Source organism: Mercenaria mercenaria, chromosome 17 (genome assembly GCF_021730395.1).
Source record: "Mercenaria mercenaria strain notata chromosome 17, MADL_Memer_1, whole genome shotgun sequence".
Taxonomy (NCBI): domain Eukaryota; kingdom Metazoa; phylum Mollusca; class Bivalvia; order Venerida; family Veneridae; genus Mercenaria; species Mercenaria mercenaria.
The window spans coordinates 64,870,744-64,888,337 of NC_069377.1; the positions used below are offsets into that span (position 1 = coordinate 64,870,744).

Consider the following 17,594-nt stretch of genomic DNA (forward strand, 5'->3'; position numbering starts at 1 on the left):
GTAGAGAGCTGATTATTGAAATATGACTGCCTACACTTTTGATATTGTTATTAATATCTTCTCAATTTCTATCCAAGAGATACTCTAGGGAAATATTTTATTTTATTATTATTCCTTTAAATGTCATAAAACTACTGACCTTTTGTAATTTACTTTAATTTTAATATGATAAACTGGATTATCTCTCATTTCTATATTTTTTGTTGTTATACAGGAGCCTTTATTTATTTATTTATTTTGACTTAACTTGGCACCGACACATGATAGGTCATATGGCGACCAGAGGAGCCTTTAACAAATACTTTTTTCACAGAAAGCTATAGATAAACTTCCGCTTTAATTTACATAAATTCTACATAAAACATTGAGAATAGCAAAGAAGCTAAAGCCGTAAGATCAACATATTAATAAATATCATTGCACAATATTGATTTTGTTCAAAAGCAACTGCTGTGACTGAATCTCTAACCAAAATTCTAATTCTGCAAAAACTGCTATAAAACATTAAAGACTCAAATAGAAATGAACACTAATTTGTCATGAAAAATAAAAGCAGGTTGTAACTGTCATGTAATGCATTCATGGCTTTGCAGCAAATGGTGTGTGTGTCCCTGTCATCTATGGAGCATAAAGGCATTTAGTATAATAAAAATTGCCAAGCTATTCAGGTTTGCACTATAATAGGTATTTGAGTACAATATAATAAAGGAACTGCAGTAACAAATACAGAGCTAAAGATATTATGAACATCTTGCAAGTTGCAATGGTGTAAAAGACACTTTGGTTGTATTATACATAAAATGGTCATCTTGAACATTTAAAGATGGTCTTGTAATTTATGTTGTTGCTGTACTATGGAAAATAGAAAATACAGGCAAAGTTACAAATGTTACAGATGAAGATGTAAGTGGTAAAAACAAGTATATAACAACACAAAGTGATAGTGAATTTTTGTTAAGCATAAACAGGCCCTTCCCCAGCCGCATAAGGCGCCGCGCTACCGCGGCGCTTAAAACACGAAATACAGCTTCCCGCAGCGCTTAATTATCCCGCGAGGTGCCTCAATTATTAGCGCAGCGTCTTAAATCAGTAAGCGATTTCATCCCTGTGAGATACCTCAGGTAAATATCGATCGGGGAAGTTTATGAATACACAGTGTAGCTAGCTGTTTACCGTGTACTGATAAGGGTTTAAAGAGGACACGTGTTGGTGAAAGTCTGTGTTTTCACAAGTTTGCTTGCGGTTAATTGGAGCAGGAGTGATTGGATTATAATTAGTTAAAGATTATAATTAGTCTCTGCAACGAAATGGGATAACAGTTGGTGACGGAATGCAGGGGTAAGTTAATTGTTATCGAGTAATAATTAGCAGAGAAAGGCAACTGTATTAAAATGACCTGTGATTCTTTGACTGAAGTTTGAAATCATTGTTCCGGATGAACTGAAGCAAACTTTTTCGAGGATGTTTAATTACAATTGTTTAAGATGCTATTAATTTCTAAATATTAAACTTTATCTACTATGATATTTTGTGTTTCACTTTGCTTTTGTATCTCTCAAAGTAAACATGCAAAGACCAAATGATGCAAATTTCAGTGGAATAACAAAATTTAGGGCAGGTTACCTAACCATCGTTCCTGGGAAAGACCAGTTCCAAATAAGCAACTGCCTACTTTCTCACGTAAAGAACTGGGCTAGTCGGTAAAAGGGATGAATGAATTCTCTTCTGCTGTATTTCAAGGAAGTCAATATTTCTATGCTAAATAAACATTGATTTAATTATTTACTGACTATATTTACAGCATCATGTATGGTCCAAAGAATTTTAGAAGAAAAAAAAAAACAAGAAACTTATCAACTACAAAAAAGTTATGATTCATTTTGTCAAGTCATTGAAACATGTCATTGTAACTTATGTTTCATTTCAGGCTCTTTCATCACTCTTCTCCCTTGAAGAAGACCGGGCGGTTATTGAATGGGCACAGGCGAAAGCCACCCTTACCACAGATGAACACTTTGCGCACCATGGAGTGGATTGTTGGTAATCTGTTCAAGTCTCACCCAAACCTGAGCAAAGTCGCTACAGTGGGACTGCTTCTACTAACCTCCACAGCTGGTGTGTATACATGTTCTTTCTGAAACTTGCTGCTTGCAGTACAATACAGTAGTTAAACTTGAAATACAGAACCTGCTTCTGTGTGTAAAAAAGCTGCAATGGTGTTGTTAACACCCACAAATATTTAACAGAAATACTGTTGCAATTCATTGTGCAGAAGAACACAAGATAAAAGTCAAATCTTAGGAACTTTTACAATATAAATCCATCCTTGGTTATCCTTGCTCTGGGAAAATAACAAATACTTTTTTTTCGTACTTTCAGATTGTGAGAGAGGTTTCAGCAGTTGAATGTGAAGACCACCCACCATTCACCAGTGAGCATGAAAGTGCTTAATGCCTTACTCATGGTGTCCATGCAGGGACAAAAATTGAATGACTTTAATTTCAGTGGTGCAGTAAAGGAATGGCAGACACTTACCGGTATATGAAAACAAAAATGCCTATGTGCTGTTGGTGTTAGTACAAAAGAAGTGGAAGGACATATGTGTTGTTTGAAAATACATATAAAAGAAGTGGACATCTGTTTAGTGTATATGATATATTGATGGTTATATGATTATGTAAAAATGTAGAAGTAATGAAATACATGTTGTTGTGTTTTTTTGCATATGGTATACTTAAAAAAGCACCATTTGGGTTTGATTTTTTAAAAAAAAATCGAACACGGGAGGGGAAACCCCTCCCGCACCCACCCCTTATCCCACCACGCAAACTTTACCCCAGCGCCTTAAAAAATTTCTGGGGAAGGGCCTGATAAATACCACTATACTTGGAACATCACTTGCACTTATGTAATGTGTCAGATTAAATAAGGGGTGTCACTATCATTTTAGCCCCATCAGGGCTGTTCCATGCATATATACCACAAGGCATTTGGAAACTCCAGTGTGTATGCATATTATGTAGCACAAATCAAGTTATTATGTGCAAAGGAACTAACTTCTTATCCGAAATATATGGCAACCTGTCTTGAACACTAAAAGCATATTGTAATTGTTATTTACCACCTCATGGAAGTCTTGTACATGCCTTGCAGTGTTAAGCATGTAGCTGAGAATATGAATAGGTCTAGAAGAAATAACCTTTTGCGCTTATCTTTTTACCAAGTCAAGGGCCATAACTCTGGTCTGGCTCAATAAAATCTCTAACAAAACCCAAGGTGCAAAACTTCACAGTCATATTGAATAATATTCCTGAAATGTTTCATAATCCTAGGTTAATACTTTTTGAGATACATGCCAAACAATTTTTTTCTGCCTTTTTATGCATATTTTTGAATAAGTCAAGGACCATAACTCTGGCTCTGTGGGATCCCAATTAAAATGTCAAGTGCACAACTTCTCATGCTGATTAACAATCCTGTAAGGTTTGATGACACCTGGTCAAATACTTCGAGATATGCATGACATAAAATCCAACAGTGATGGTAGGATGGAAAAATGGACAAGGCCATCTCTAAGTGCCCCCCCCTAAAACTTTAGGGGTATAAAAATAGTCTAGTTATCTTATCAACAAACATTTGAATATACAGTTTTTGCAAACAACTACCTACTTTTCAAGTTTGTGTAGATGTTGTATACGTCTATTCACAGAGGAACCAACAGATGGAATGTATGGTGGTGCTGGTTTGTCATTATTTTGAACCTCCACTTCAGAATTAGAGACTGCACCTGGTAAAACTGGTTTTTCTTCATTTTCTTGGTACTCCACAACAGAATTTAATCCACCAGCAAGCTTTTGTCCTTTATTTATCATACTATCTTCTTTATTAAAAATGTTTTCTTCAAAATGGCTTTTGTTATCATTCTATTAGAATTATTTTTGTCTTAAGTTTTCAATTTTCTTAATTTCTGTTGTGTTTTCTACTTCCATTTTCAATTAATCAACAACAACTTCAGTCACGTTAAATATTTTTCATTAAGGCCTAAAAAGTTGAAAAAAAAATCTCAAAGGCCATAAAAACATTTAGGGTAGGTCAGGATACCGGACCTTTAGGCCTAAGTGTCGAATTGTTTCATTCAGTCATATAGTAACTTTGATGGCGTTATTGGTTTCAATAATATCTCAATTAAGTAATTCCTCAGTCAGTTTAGAAAAGATTGCTAGTTATTATAATGAAAAAAATCATACAAATTTCTAATCAGATGCATCTGCAAATCACAGAGCAGTGTAGATATGAGAGCATTTTCCAATAACTTGTCTTAGAATCTACCATCAATGGGACATTGCCACCAGAATTGCTGGGCAACATAAATTCTGTGACAGCTACAAACTGAAGCCATCAGTATTTGATTGTCAAGTCTTCCCTCTCCATATCTGCTTGATTGAGCCATATTTTGCATCATTTATTTGATAAGAACATCCGGGTTGGCTATCTAAACTCATGGTATTTATTTTTATAGGAACATCCCGGTTGCGGCTGATATCCTGACTAGTGTTCACTGCTGGGTGATTTACTTAAACTGGTTCTGTTTCCAGCAGTATTGGCCTAGACTGGATGCTGGGGAGGTAAATACGATATCTGCCGTGGGCTCGGCTGGAAATAAGTTGTTCCATCCATTCCTGGTGTGGACTTTCGTCGACTACCCATGTTAAACAAGAAACTTTACCTTTTTTTTAACATCAAGACAACTGTTTCATAATCACATGAACATGCAAGTCAGAAAAACTGTGTCTAGCATGTAGCTTTTAATGATGTATGTCACACCTAATTGCCCTTTCTGAAGGAATGAGACATCATTTCAAATGAATAACCTAGTTACTTGATTGCAATTCAATCAATATTAGATCTCAAGAAAATACATGTTACATACAAAAGAACAGGACATAGTATACTTCTATTAAGAGGAAATGCAGCTTCCTGTAATGAAGCTGATCCATTAAAATATATGTTTCATTAGAATCTGGTGAGGAAAAAAATCTTTAAGCACATGTTATGCCCCTTAAATGGGTAGCCACAATTAATCAACTTGTCAATGTCACATACTGGAAACTTGCTGAACTGCAGAAAAGTCATTTCCAGGAAAAATACATATAAATTCACCGGACATCCAATCTAGAAATAAGAATGGAAAAAAATCCTATTTCCTTTCAATTCAATACAGCTGTTATTACAAGCTTTATATACACATGTTTTTCAAAGGTCTTAAATAAAATATATCCTGTAACTTCACAGTAATTTTCCTGTCAAGGTGACCGCAATTTTCATCAACAGCAGAGTTAAAGAGCTGTAAAAGTTTTCATTCAGTGTGTTACCATAGGAGACAAATTCCTTCATAGGTTCTGGAGATACAGGTATGACAGTGTATATTAAACAGATGGTTATGTGCAAAAGTTTGACAGACTGATAAAACACATACACTTAATTCAATAGCAGAGGAAATTATGGAGGCATGTTGATCTTTATATATGTCTCTGTGGCCTCTTACCTCTGCAGTTCATGCCCCACTCCCAATAGTCATCTGAGGAAGTCATCTGGCTGGCTTGCAGAAGGTCAAAGATGCTACCCAGAGGTTAAAATATTTAGCCCACAGAGATGCACTAATGGGTCTTTCTCTGGAAAGTTGCTGCATGACAATTAAATTGTATTGGTGTTACATAATTATGTACATTTACATATACCCTATCAAACTGAGGGCACACTAGGGTCACAATTCATTACACCTTAATTAAACAAAGCCTGCTTTTTATTTTCTTGTTTGCATTGTATGCTTCTAAATGATCTCCTTAAAGATGAAAAACAAATCTGGAGAGACAGATTGATGCACAGATTTTTCCCCTAAATTCCTTTCCAATTTCACAGAAAATGAAGGAAAAGATGCTTATTGAACATGCGCTGCTGACACAATTCCCTGACTGAAGTCAAGAGTGATGATGTAATCGGAACAGTATTATTCCTTTTGGATCTTTTAAAAAATGGAACCATTTACAAAATCCAATCTAAAGACATTTAAAATTAATCTGTTGATTTCTCTCAGAGACCCTCTGGATAACAATTTAATTTCTTTTCAATTATTTTAATGAGCCAGCTTGTTTTTCATTTTCTAGCAATATTAAGACTAAGCTTTGTTAATCTGAAACAAGTCATTTCAACATCAACTACAAAGCTACAGTCTGATAAATCAAATGTATCTAACATATCCCCTGTGAAAAAGGTTAATGAACTTCATGAATTTATTCATGAACAAATTCATTAAATAGTTCATGAATATTTAAAATTTATGTTTCATGAATTTCGATATTTATGAACTTGTTCATGAATTAAAAATCATAAATGAATTTTAATTCATAAACTAGTTCATGAATATTGAAATTCATGAAACATAAATTTTGATTTTCATGAACATTTATTCATGAACTATTTTTGTAAAAAAAAGAAGAAGAAAAAGACACAAGTTTCATGAACTAGTCAAGGTAACCTGGTAGGAGTGTAACACTATGAAACCTGAGAGATCTGCATGTATTAAAGGTGGTCAATCACATTTAAACATTTAATGACATTTTTTACTTTTTGTATATTCTGGTAGAGAATTATTTAAGGAACAAAAAGACCGATTACATTGAGTTAGATTCCTATTTGAAATGTATATTTTATTATTTTTATAAAATTTTGTAACTACTCCCCTTTAATATGAAAGTATATAAAAAGCTGGGTATTTCTTTTTATTTCGATACAATGTCTAGTTGTTTTACATTTGCATTTGATAGACATATCAACTATTGAACAATCTGAACCAGAATGCAAGTTTTAAAGCTGTGTGTAGCTTCTGAATTCATTTATTTCCAATCTATCTTGGTTGCGCAACCAAGATAGGCAAAGGGAGGTAATAATAATTTTTCAAACTTGCGTTTCTAATGAATTCCATCTAAATACATAATTTTTAATGCAAATATTTTACAAATATATTACAATATGTCTAATATTTATACATTTCCTTAGGCAAAGTATGTTTATCAAATTTATACTTATGATAAAATAACTCTATCTTGGTTGGGCAACCAGGATAGGAAAATGAAATTTTAAAGATACCTCCAGTGAAAATCTAATTTGTATTAAGTGTTAAGTGAACATAAATGAGTGTAAATGATCAGATGCTAAAGTTTCGAACAAATCCGTTACATGGCCAAAATCTGATTATCCACCTTTAAATGGAATTCTCTGAAAAATTTCGGTAGAGCTTGATACAAAAAAAATTCCTATAGGTCAAAGTGTTGTTCCGTAAGTGGCTAGAGACTGTTTTTTTAGTCTCTGCTGAGTCACTGTGACAATGACATTTTCCACCCTCAACAAATGACATGTTGAGTAAAACAGTAAACTAGAGTGGGATTGGGAGCATAATACAAGAGGACCATGATGGTCCTGAATCGCTCACCTATCTCCACATGACCCAGTGTTCAACTGAGTATGACATCGTTATTTCTATTATTTGACATAGTGACCTAGTTTTTGAGCACATGTGACCTAGATATCATCAAGATAAAAAATTCTGACCAATTTTCATGAAGATCCATTGAAAAATATGGCCTCTAGAGAGGTCACAAGGTTTTTCTTTTATTTAACCTAATGACCTAGTTTTTGAAGGCACGTGACCCACTTTTAAACTTGACCTAGATATCATCAAGGTGCACATTCTGACCAATTTTCATGAAGATCTCATGAAAAATACCGCCTCTAGAGAGGTCACAAGGTTTTTCTATTTTTCGACCTACTGACCTAGTTTTTGACCGCACATGACCCAGTTACGAACCTGACCTAGATATTATCAAGCTGAACATTCTCACCAATCTTCATGAAGATCCATTGAGAAATATGGCCTCTAGAGAGGTCACAAGGTTTTTTCTATTTTTAGACCTACTGACCTAGTTTTTGACCCCACAGGACCCAGTTTCGAACTTGACCTAGATATCATCAAGATAAACATTCTGACCAATATTCATGAAGATCTCATGAAAAATATGGCCTCTAGAGAGGTCACAAGGTTTTTCTATTTTTAGATCTACTGACCTAGTTTTTAACCCCACGTGACCCAGTTTCAAACTTGACCTAGATATCTTCAAGGTAAACATTCTGACCAATTTTCATGAAGATCCATTGAAAAATATCGCCTCTAGAGAGGTCACAAGGTTTTTCTTTTTTTAGACCTACTGACCTAGTTTTTGACCGCACAAGACCCAGTTTCGAACTTGACCTAGATATCATCAAGGTGAACATTCTGACCAATTTTCATGAAAATCCATTGAGAAATATGGCCACTAGAGAGGTCACAAGGTTTTTCTATTTTTAGATCTACTGACCTAGTTTTTGACCCCACATGACCCAGTTTCAAACTTGACCTAGATATCATCAAGGTGAACATTCTGACCAATATTCATGAAGATCTCATGAAAAATATGGCCTCTAGAGAGGTCACAAGGTTTTTCTTTTTTTAGATCTACTGACCTAGTTTTTAACCCCACGTGACCCAGTTTCGAACTTGACCTAGATATCATCAAGATGAACATTCTGACCAATTTTCATGAAGATGCATTGAGAAATATGGCCTCTAGAGAGGTCACAAGGTTTTTCTATTTTTAGACCTAATGACCTAGTTTTTGACCCTACGTGACCCAGTTTCGAACTTGACCTAGATATCATCAAGGTAAACATTCTGACCAATATTCATGAAGATCTCATGAAAAATATGGCCTCTAGAGAGGTCACAAGGTTTTTCTATTTTTAGACCTACTGACCTAGTTTTTGACCCCACGTGACCCAGTTTCGAACTTGACCTAGATATCATCAAGGTGAACATTCTGACCAATTTTCATGAAGATCTTGTGAAATATATGGCCTCTAGAGAGGTCACAAGGTTTTTCTATTTTTAGACCTACTGACCTAGTTTTTGATGGCACGTGACCCAGTTTCGAACTTGACCTAGATATCATCAAGATGAACATTCTGACCAACTTTCATAAAGATCCCATGAAAAATGTGACCTCTAGAGTGGTCACAAGCAAAAGTTTACGGACGGACGCACGGACGGACGCACGGACAACGGACGACGGACACCGCGCGATCACAAAAGCTCACCTTGTCACTTTGTGACAGGTGAGCTAAAAAAGTAAACAATTGCTGTATAAAATACAAAACATTAAGTTAAACAATGTTTAATTTACTTAATAATCTCAAGATTGAAATTCAGATACTAGCTTTGCTTCAAGGTTGTGAAAACTTGTGACATTTTAAAAGGATATTATATTTTTTAAAATGAACGATTTATGACAACACCATAATTACTTAATTGATATTCAGTATACTCATGTTCCTTTTAAACCATTCCTAACTGAAGTATGATAAATATTTCTTTCTTATTTGCTGCACAAACTTCTCAAAAATTGATGAATCACATGTGCAAAAAATTTCCCAGCATGCAACAAAATAATGGAAACTGATCATGTGACACTATGAATTTAATGTTCATGAACATTCATGAACAGTTCATGAACTTATTCAATTATTGTAAAAGGTAATAAACCTAAGTTTTATGTTTAATGAATGAACAGTTCCAAAACTCACAATTGGGTTCAAGAACTGGTACTGAACTAGAAAAAGGTTTTGAATTTTAGTACTTTTAATGAATCTGTGTTCATGAACAATTTTGGTTCTTAGTCTAGACAACAGTAACTGTTCAGGAACTGGTAAAGTTCTATAAGTTCTTGAACTTTTGCAGTTTTTGAACCAATGTTCAAGAACCATCATTGTTCTAGAATCACAGTCTAAGAACTGTTATGCTGGTTCAAGAGCAGTTCTTCAGAAGTTCTTGAATGTTCAAGAACTTAATACTTAAGTTCTAGAACATTTTTTACAGGGCATAACCCTGTAGTTCCTGAATCACAATTTTAATCATTATCTGAATTTCATTTTCAAGTTCATGAACTTCTTAAATTATTTAATGGATTTTCTGAAATTTCATGAACTACATTTACAAGTTCATGAAATGAAAGTAATATTCTTGAACTAAAGAGTTCATGAATTTAAGTTAGTGAATTTTTCCTTGTAGCTCATGAACTTTTGTGATAATTCATGAAATAATTCATGAATTCTTACAAATTCATGAAGCTCATGAACCTATTTCACAGGGGATCAGAAGGCACTGTTGAATGCATGAAAGGCTGTCAACTTACAGCTAAATTCAGCTCTAACTTATCAATGTTTCAATTTCTTTTAGCTGTTGCAGTGTTTAGTATAATAACTGGTCTGCTAAAGATGCCAAAATGAATGAACACAGACTATATAAAGTTGTAATAAACAGTATGTTATCTAACCATGGAATCCAGCATTCAGACTCTCTGTCAAATAAACAAGCACAAATCGATCCTGGACAATACATCTGTTCTGAAACTGTCATTTAAGTACCATCACAGCTATTACAAGCACTCAGTGCAGTGTGGAGTATGAAGAAAAAGGTATAAGAGAAGTCTGCTGTATCATACACTCATTTCCAATCAAACTCTTTTCCACAATTAATGCTGATCATAACATTAAGAACATTTCTTGAACTGTGCTTTATGGCTGTTCATGAACATTTGTACTTGAAATGTTACCGAACAATTTAAAAAATAAAAACCCTTTCATGATGTTTTAACAATTTCTTAAAATTTATGCTTTAATATGCATGTTGCTTTCAAATTATTTTAATAACTGGTTCTACTTTTGTTCTTTGTACAACTAAGAACAGTTTAAAAATTCATTCAGTTCTTAAATAGCTCTTGTATTGTTCTTTAACATTTTGAAGCATTTTCATCAATGATGAAAGTTCATAGTTACAATAATCTACTTTTATTTTTCCAGAACAACAAAACAACAGTTTATGAATTTCTATATCCTCAAAATGTCCAGTTTCTATTTTTGACCATATATGATGAACCTAACATGAACTATAGAAGAAGTATTTTGTGTTCTATAATTATTCAGTGAAAGAATTAAAACATTATTTTCAATGACTGTAAAATTTTATTTTCCCAGCCACAAAAACAAGTACTAATGCATGTCACATAACAACCAATTGTCTTTGCTAATAAGACAGCCAAAGACAATCTCTCTTTTTTTCTGTAGGGGTGGGGTGTGGGGTAAAGCCTTTCTTATGGAGAAGGTGAAAAATTGGCCAACCACTATCACTTCTAACAGAAATGATCAGATGGTCAGTACAAACCACAAAGACCAACCAAAACCTGAGTTCAATTAATAAGTCTGACCATTTCACATCTCTGGTAAAATTTCATTCAGTATGTCAAAAAAAAAGATTTTTTTGACATTATACAAAGAAATAGTAAAATTTACTTTTTGATATCTGAGAAGAGAAACTGAAAAATATCATTAATATGTAAAGCGCCTTTGAACGTGTTTATCATGAAAAGGGCGCTATATAAATCTGGTATAATAATAATAAAAATTAACAAGAGGCCCGAGTGGGCCTAAGTCGCTCACCTGAGGCTGACTTTGACCTAATTAGATCTTGACTGTGACAAAGTATTAAATTTAAACAAGAGGACCATGATGGTCCTGAATCGCTCACCTGTCCCAACATGACCCAGTTTTGAACTGAGTATGATGTCGTTTTTTTTCTATTATTTGACCTAGTTTTTGAGCTCATGTGACCCAGATTTGAACCTGACCTAGATATCATCAAGATGAACATTCAGACCAACTTCCATACAGATCCCATGAAAAATATGGCCTCTAGAGAGGTCACAAGGTATTTTCATTATTTGACTTACTGACCTAGTTATTGATGGCACGTGACCCAGTTTCAAATTTGACCTAGATATCATCAAGATGAACATTCTGACCAATTTTCATGAAGATCCATTCAAAAGTATGGCCTCTAGAGAGGTCACAAGCTTTTTCTATTTTTAGACCTAATGACCTAGTTTTTGACCGCAGCTGACCCAGATTCGAAACTGATCTAGTATCATCAAGATGAACATTCAGACCAACTTTCATACAGATCCATGAAAAATATGGCCTCTAGAGAGGTCACAAGGTTTTTCTATTATTTGACCTACTGACCTAGTTTTTGAGGGCACATGACCCAGTTTCAAACTTGACCTAGATATCATCAAGGTGAACATTCTGACCAATTTTCATGAAGATCTTGTGAAAAATATGGCCTCTACAGAGGTCACAAGGTTTTTCTATTTTTAGACCTACTGACCTAGTTTTTAATAACAGTTGACCCAGTTTCGAACTTGGCCTAGATATCATCAAGATGAACATTCAGACCAACCTTCATACAGTTCCCATGAAAAATATGGCTTCTAGAGGTCACAAGGTTTTTTTATTATTTGACCTACTGACCTAGTTATTGATGGCATGTGACCCAGTTTCAAACTTGACCTAGATATCATCAAGGTGAACATTCTGACCAATTTTCATGAAGATCCATTCAAAAGTATGACCTCTAGAGAGGTCACAAGGTTTTTCTATTTTTAGACTTAATGACCTAGTTTTTGACCGCAGCTGACCCAGTTTTGAACTTGACCTAGATATCATCAAGATGAACATTCACACCAACTTTCATACAGATCCCATGAAAAATATGGCCTCTAGAGAGGTCACAAGGTTTTTCTATTATTTGACCTACTGAGCTAGTTTTTGAAGGCACGTGACCCAGTTTCAAACATGACCTAGATATCATCAAGATGAACATTCTGACCAATTTTCATGAAGATCTTGTGAAAAATGTGGCCTCTAGAGAGGTCACAAGGTTTTTCTATTTTTAGACCTACTGACCTAGTTTTTGACCGCACGTGACCCAGTTTCGCACTTGACCTAGATATCATCAAGATGAACATTCTGACCAACTTTCATAAAGATCCCATGAAAAATGTGACCTCTAGAGAGGTCACAAGCAAAAGTTTACGCACGGACGGATGCACGACGGACGCTGCACGATCACAAAAGCTCACACTGTCACTTTGTGACATGTGAGCTAAAAAGAAATAAAAAATTGTTTTTAAAAATTTAAATTAAAAAAATATTTCTAGTGGCTCCATAAAAGGGCCAAGTGCCCCCATTTGAACAAATTTGGGAGAGGACCATATAATGATGCTACAGACCAAGTTTGATGAAGGTCCATCAAGCGGTTCATGAGAAGAAGTTGTTTCAAGGTATTTCTATTTTTAGCCCTAACAGCCCCTAAAAGGGACCAAGTGCCCCCATCTGAACAAATCTGAGGAAGGACCTTAAAATAATGCTACAGACTAAGTTTGATGAAAATCTATCAAACGGTTCATGAGAAGAAGTTGTTTAAAGTATTCCTATTTTTATCTCTAGTGGTTCCTAAAAGGGGCCAAATGCCCCCATTTGAATAAATTTTGGAGCTGAACATATAATGATGCTACAAACCAAGTTTGATGAAGATCAGTCAAGCGGTTCATGAGAAGAAGTCGTTTAAAGGTTTTTCTATTTTTAGCTCTAGCGGCCCCTAAAAGGGGCCAAGTGTGCCAAATTGTAAGAGGACCTTATAATGATGCTACAGACCAAGTCTGATGAAGATCCATTAAGCGGTTCATGAGAAGAAGTCGTTTAAATGTTTCTCTATTTTTAGCTCTAGCGGCCCCTAAAAGGAGCCAAGTGCCCCCATTTGAACAAATTTGGGAGAGGACCATATAACAATGCTACAGACCAAGTTTGAAGAAGATCCATCAAGCGATTCATGAGAAGTCGTTTAAAGGTATTTCTATTTTTAGCTCTAGCGACCCCTTAAAGGGGCCAAGTGCTCCCATTTGAACAAATTTGGGAGAGGACCTTATAATGATGCTACAGACCAAGTTTGATGATGATCCATTAAGTGGTTCATGAGAAGAAGTTGTTTAAAGGTTTTTCTATTTTTAGCTCTAGCAGCCCCTAAATGGGGCCACATGCCCCCATTTGAACAAATTTGAAAGAGGCCCTTATAATAATGCTACAGACTAAGTTTGATGAAGATCCATAAAGCGGTTCATGAGAGGAAGTTGTTTAAATGTTTTTCTATTTTTAGCTCTAGCGGCCCCTAAAAGGGGCCAAATGCCCCATTTGTAAAAACTTGATAGGGGACCTCCCCAGGATGCTACACACCAAATTTGGTGTTATTCTGACCAGTAGTTTTAGAGGAGAAGATGTTTAAGACGGACAACAGACAACGGATGACGGACCATCCACCCTATACTAATAGTTCACCCTGAACTAGCTAAAAAAGGGGTACTTTAAAATTTACACAAGTTGGTCAGGAACAGATGCAATATTTGAAAATGATACAACATTCGCTTTGACTTTCAAAAGGACATTTCATGAAATGTTCTTGAATGGTAATATTCCAAAATGTATCTTTTCCTGCACAATTTTCACATGTTTGTAATATTGTTTACTAGATTTAAAAGCTAAATAAGTAAGATAAAACAAAAAATAACAGATGAATTATCTGGACTGAAAAATCTACAGGTAATAGAAAGAACTGACGCCTAGGATAAAGATAACAGTACTGCTGAATTTATTCTGACATCCTGAAATCTAATGGTCTACTAGAGATTTAAGAGCACTGTTTCAAAACCTGTACAATTGAGCTTTGTGTTTTGTAATTATGTAAAACAAACAGATTTATGAGCATTTGATTATAATATATAAGTTATCTAGAAAGACTGAAAACATCATTTGGAGTATTCTAAATCAGGATATTTCAGTCTTTCCTTTTATTATATTGTTTTTGTAAAAGTTTTATACCCCAGTCACACATACGGCCCGGATAACTATGTCTAGCTACGGATAGAAACATAGTTATCCGTATCGATCCGTACCTGAGCTGTACAGGTTGGTACGGACTGATACACATTACTACTTTAAGGTACGGCTCAGGTACGGATCGATACGGATTACTACATTTCTATCCATGGCTAGACGTAGCTATCCCTGCCGTATGTGTGACTGGGGTATTACACATAAATAAAGTATGTAACTAATTGCTGTGTTACTCTCTTGAAATTTAGAGACAAGAACAAATCTTTAACTGCATGTTCATAACTATCCATGAACATTTCTAGAATTGTTCCTTTTGTTAATTTTGCAGGGGTTAAATTTGTTGGACATTTTAACCCTTTACCACACAGAGCAGAAGCCAAAGTAACCTCCTTTACATAACACTGATAAGTGATAATCAATAATCAATAATCGGTATAAGGCTGATAAGCCTGACTGTCTTATATGAACAGAGGTGTTGGCATTACTTTGTGATTATACACACTTATGTTAATAATATCATCATTTTAATATTTTCTGTAAGTTTGACATTATTTTTGTCAATATAAAAATCATAGTAATTTAAATTCTCTTTCCGTTGATACAAAATTCATTGTAGTTTCTCTTTGTGCTTCGAAGATAAAAAGTGTTTAAGTAAGGGGAAATATATTTCTAGGCATAACTTGCTGTTTTGGATTGGTTTCAAATTGAAATTTATATAATTTAATTTTTTAGAGTTCAATTTATAGTCTCTAGACTCGTGCTGAATTGGAATCGGTATGTTTTTACATAAAAAACGACTTTCATACTGAATAACACTACATAAATAACGGATCGTTACATCATTGAAAGTATAAAATTTCTGTCAAAAAGATCGCTGATCTAGAGTCTCGTAACCGAAAAATACTTGGGCAAAAGATAGAAATATTTTTAGGTAATTTTTTGATGATCAATCGCCAGTAAACTACGAGTGACTTCCGCTGCAATTAACTCTTGGGGTGTCATAAAATATTTGGAAGTCGCGGTCTTTCTGTTTTGATTAACACTTCCTGTTATATAAGGCCATAAATTCCAAGCCATCGTAAACACAAATTGTTGTTTATGGGAACTCCACATATATCACACATGACCTTCATGACCTTACACATTTAAAAATACTTAGGTGTTAAATGGTTGTTATTTTTAGAAGGAGGAAAGTCCCGCGAACCGGCAAGTTGCAAGTAGTTTTCGTAGTAATTTTCCATGACGTGTACATGTAGGAAAAAACCCCGGTGTCTTTAGTTGCAAAGTACTTGATAAATTTAAATAGTAACCACATGATCTTTTACGTAAATAATGATGACAAAATCCCATACTTTGAAAATAGTAAAAATCCGGAATTCATTTATTCAGGAAAAGAATGAAAATAAAGTAGGGATGGGAACGAATATTCGAAAATCGGTCGAATATTCGAATATGAAAATCAAATTCAAATATTCATAAATTATTGTAATTTTCTTTTCAAAAAAAGTATCATTGATTTTGGGCAATATAAGCATGCTAATTCTACAGAATAAAACTGTTTGTTCTGTCGTGTTTGTAATCGCGTATCAAAACATGTCCAATTAACAAGAAAATAGCAATGCATAATTGGCAGGGGCCACCGTTACAGATTAACAGTTTGCAACAGGTGTAAATGTTTCAAGTTTATTCAACAAATGTGTCAGATGCATGTCAAAAGAGACAAATGCAATGCATTATTAGCTGGGGTCATCATTACGGATTAACAGTTTGCAATAGGTGTAAATGTGATACCTTTTTAGCTTTGGTTATTGGCGCCTTTTTATGTAACAAGTTAATATAGATTTTTTTCTTTCGAAAACAGTATCAAACTTTTCAAACAAATATTGTCAATCTTTTTACAATATTTTGAACGACATTTCAGACCGTCCACAGAATGGGTTTTCATCCGCAATCGGCCGTATTTGGAATAAATTTTGAAGTAGTTTATAATAAAATCAAAAAATAACATATGATAGATGTATAAGATCATGTTGAAGGAGGTTAAAGTCTGCCTTACTTGCTTTTTACACACCGATTGAAAATTTTCAAGATGGTGGCGGTAATACAACAGCGCGACATGTGCTTAAATGGGACGACTGCTATTTTTAGATAAAGTTGCAACGGTCGATATTATAATCGATTTGACTTTTTTGTATTATTTTGAAGCTAAAACACTGAATTAGTTAAATATGTTTATGATTATCATGATAGAATCGTGAAATAAAACTCTAGTGTCGGTGGGTTTAATTAGGTAGGGTCGGGTTACCCGAAACAAACATTTTTTAGGCCTTATTACATACGATGATTCACGCTTTAAACAAAGGAATACATTGTGCATTGCCAGTCACTTAATAAGAATTTAAAGCTTCCATTTAAACAAACCGAATATTCAAATATATTCGAATATGGCAAACCAAATATTCGAATATTGATTTCAGTATTTGTTCCCATCCCTAAAATAAAGCGATTGATTATGAGATACGGGGATAGACATTTTTGTTCAAATGGCCGATTCTCGATAATATACGTTTCTATCAGGTAATCGATAGACACGGATCAATACATATCTGTTTGGTAATCGATAGATGCGGGGATAAACATATTGGTGTGGTAAAGGGTTAACACCTTCAGTCCAAGAACAATTCTTGAAAGAAATGTTCAAGAAAAGTTCATGAACATCTTAG

The 17,594-nt window shown here is 34.4% G+C and overlaps 1 protein-coding gene and 1 long non-coding RNA gene across 4 annotated transcripts in view; one reads left to right on the forward strand and one right to left on the reverse strand.

Annotated features, from left to right (window-relative positions):
- Nucleotides 1–17,594, reverse strand: part of LOC123537234 (uncharacterized) — a 437,951-nt gene that overhangs the window by 283,791 nt on the left and 136,566 nt on the right. The window lies entirely within an intron of this gene.
- On the forward strand, nt 978–3,861 carry LOC128550127 (uncharacterized). Its single transcript, XR_008368104.1, has 3 exons — nt 978–1,338; nt 1,928–2,115; nt 2,380–3,861. It is a non-coding gene; the product is annotated as an uncharacterized LOC128550127 (long non-coding RNA).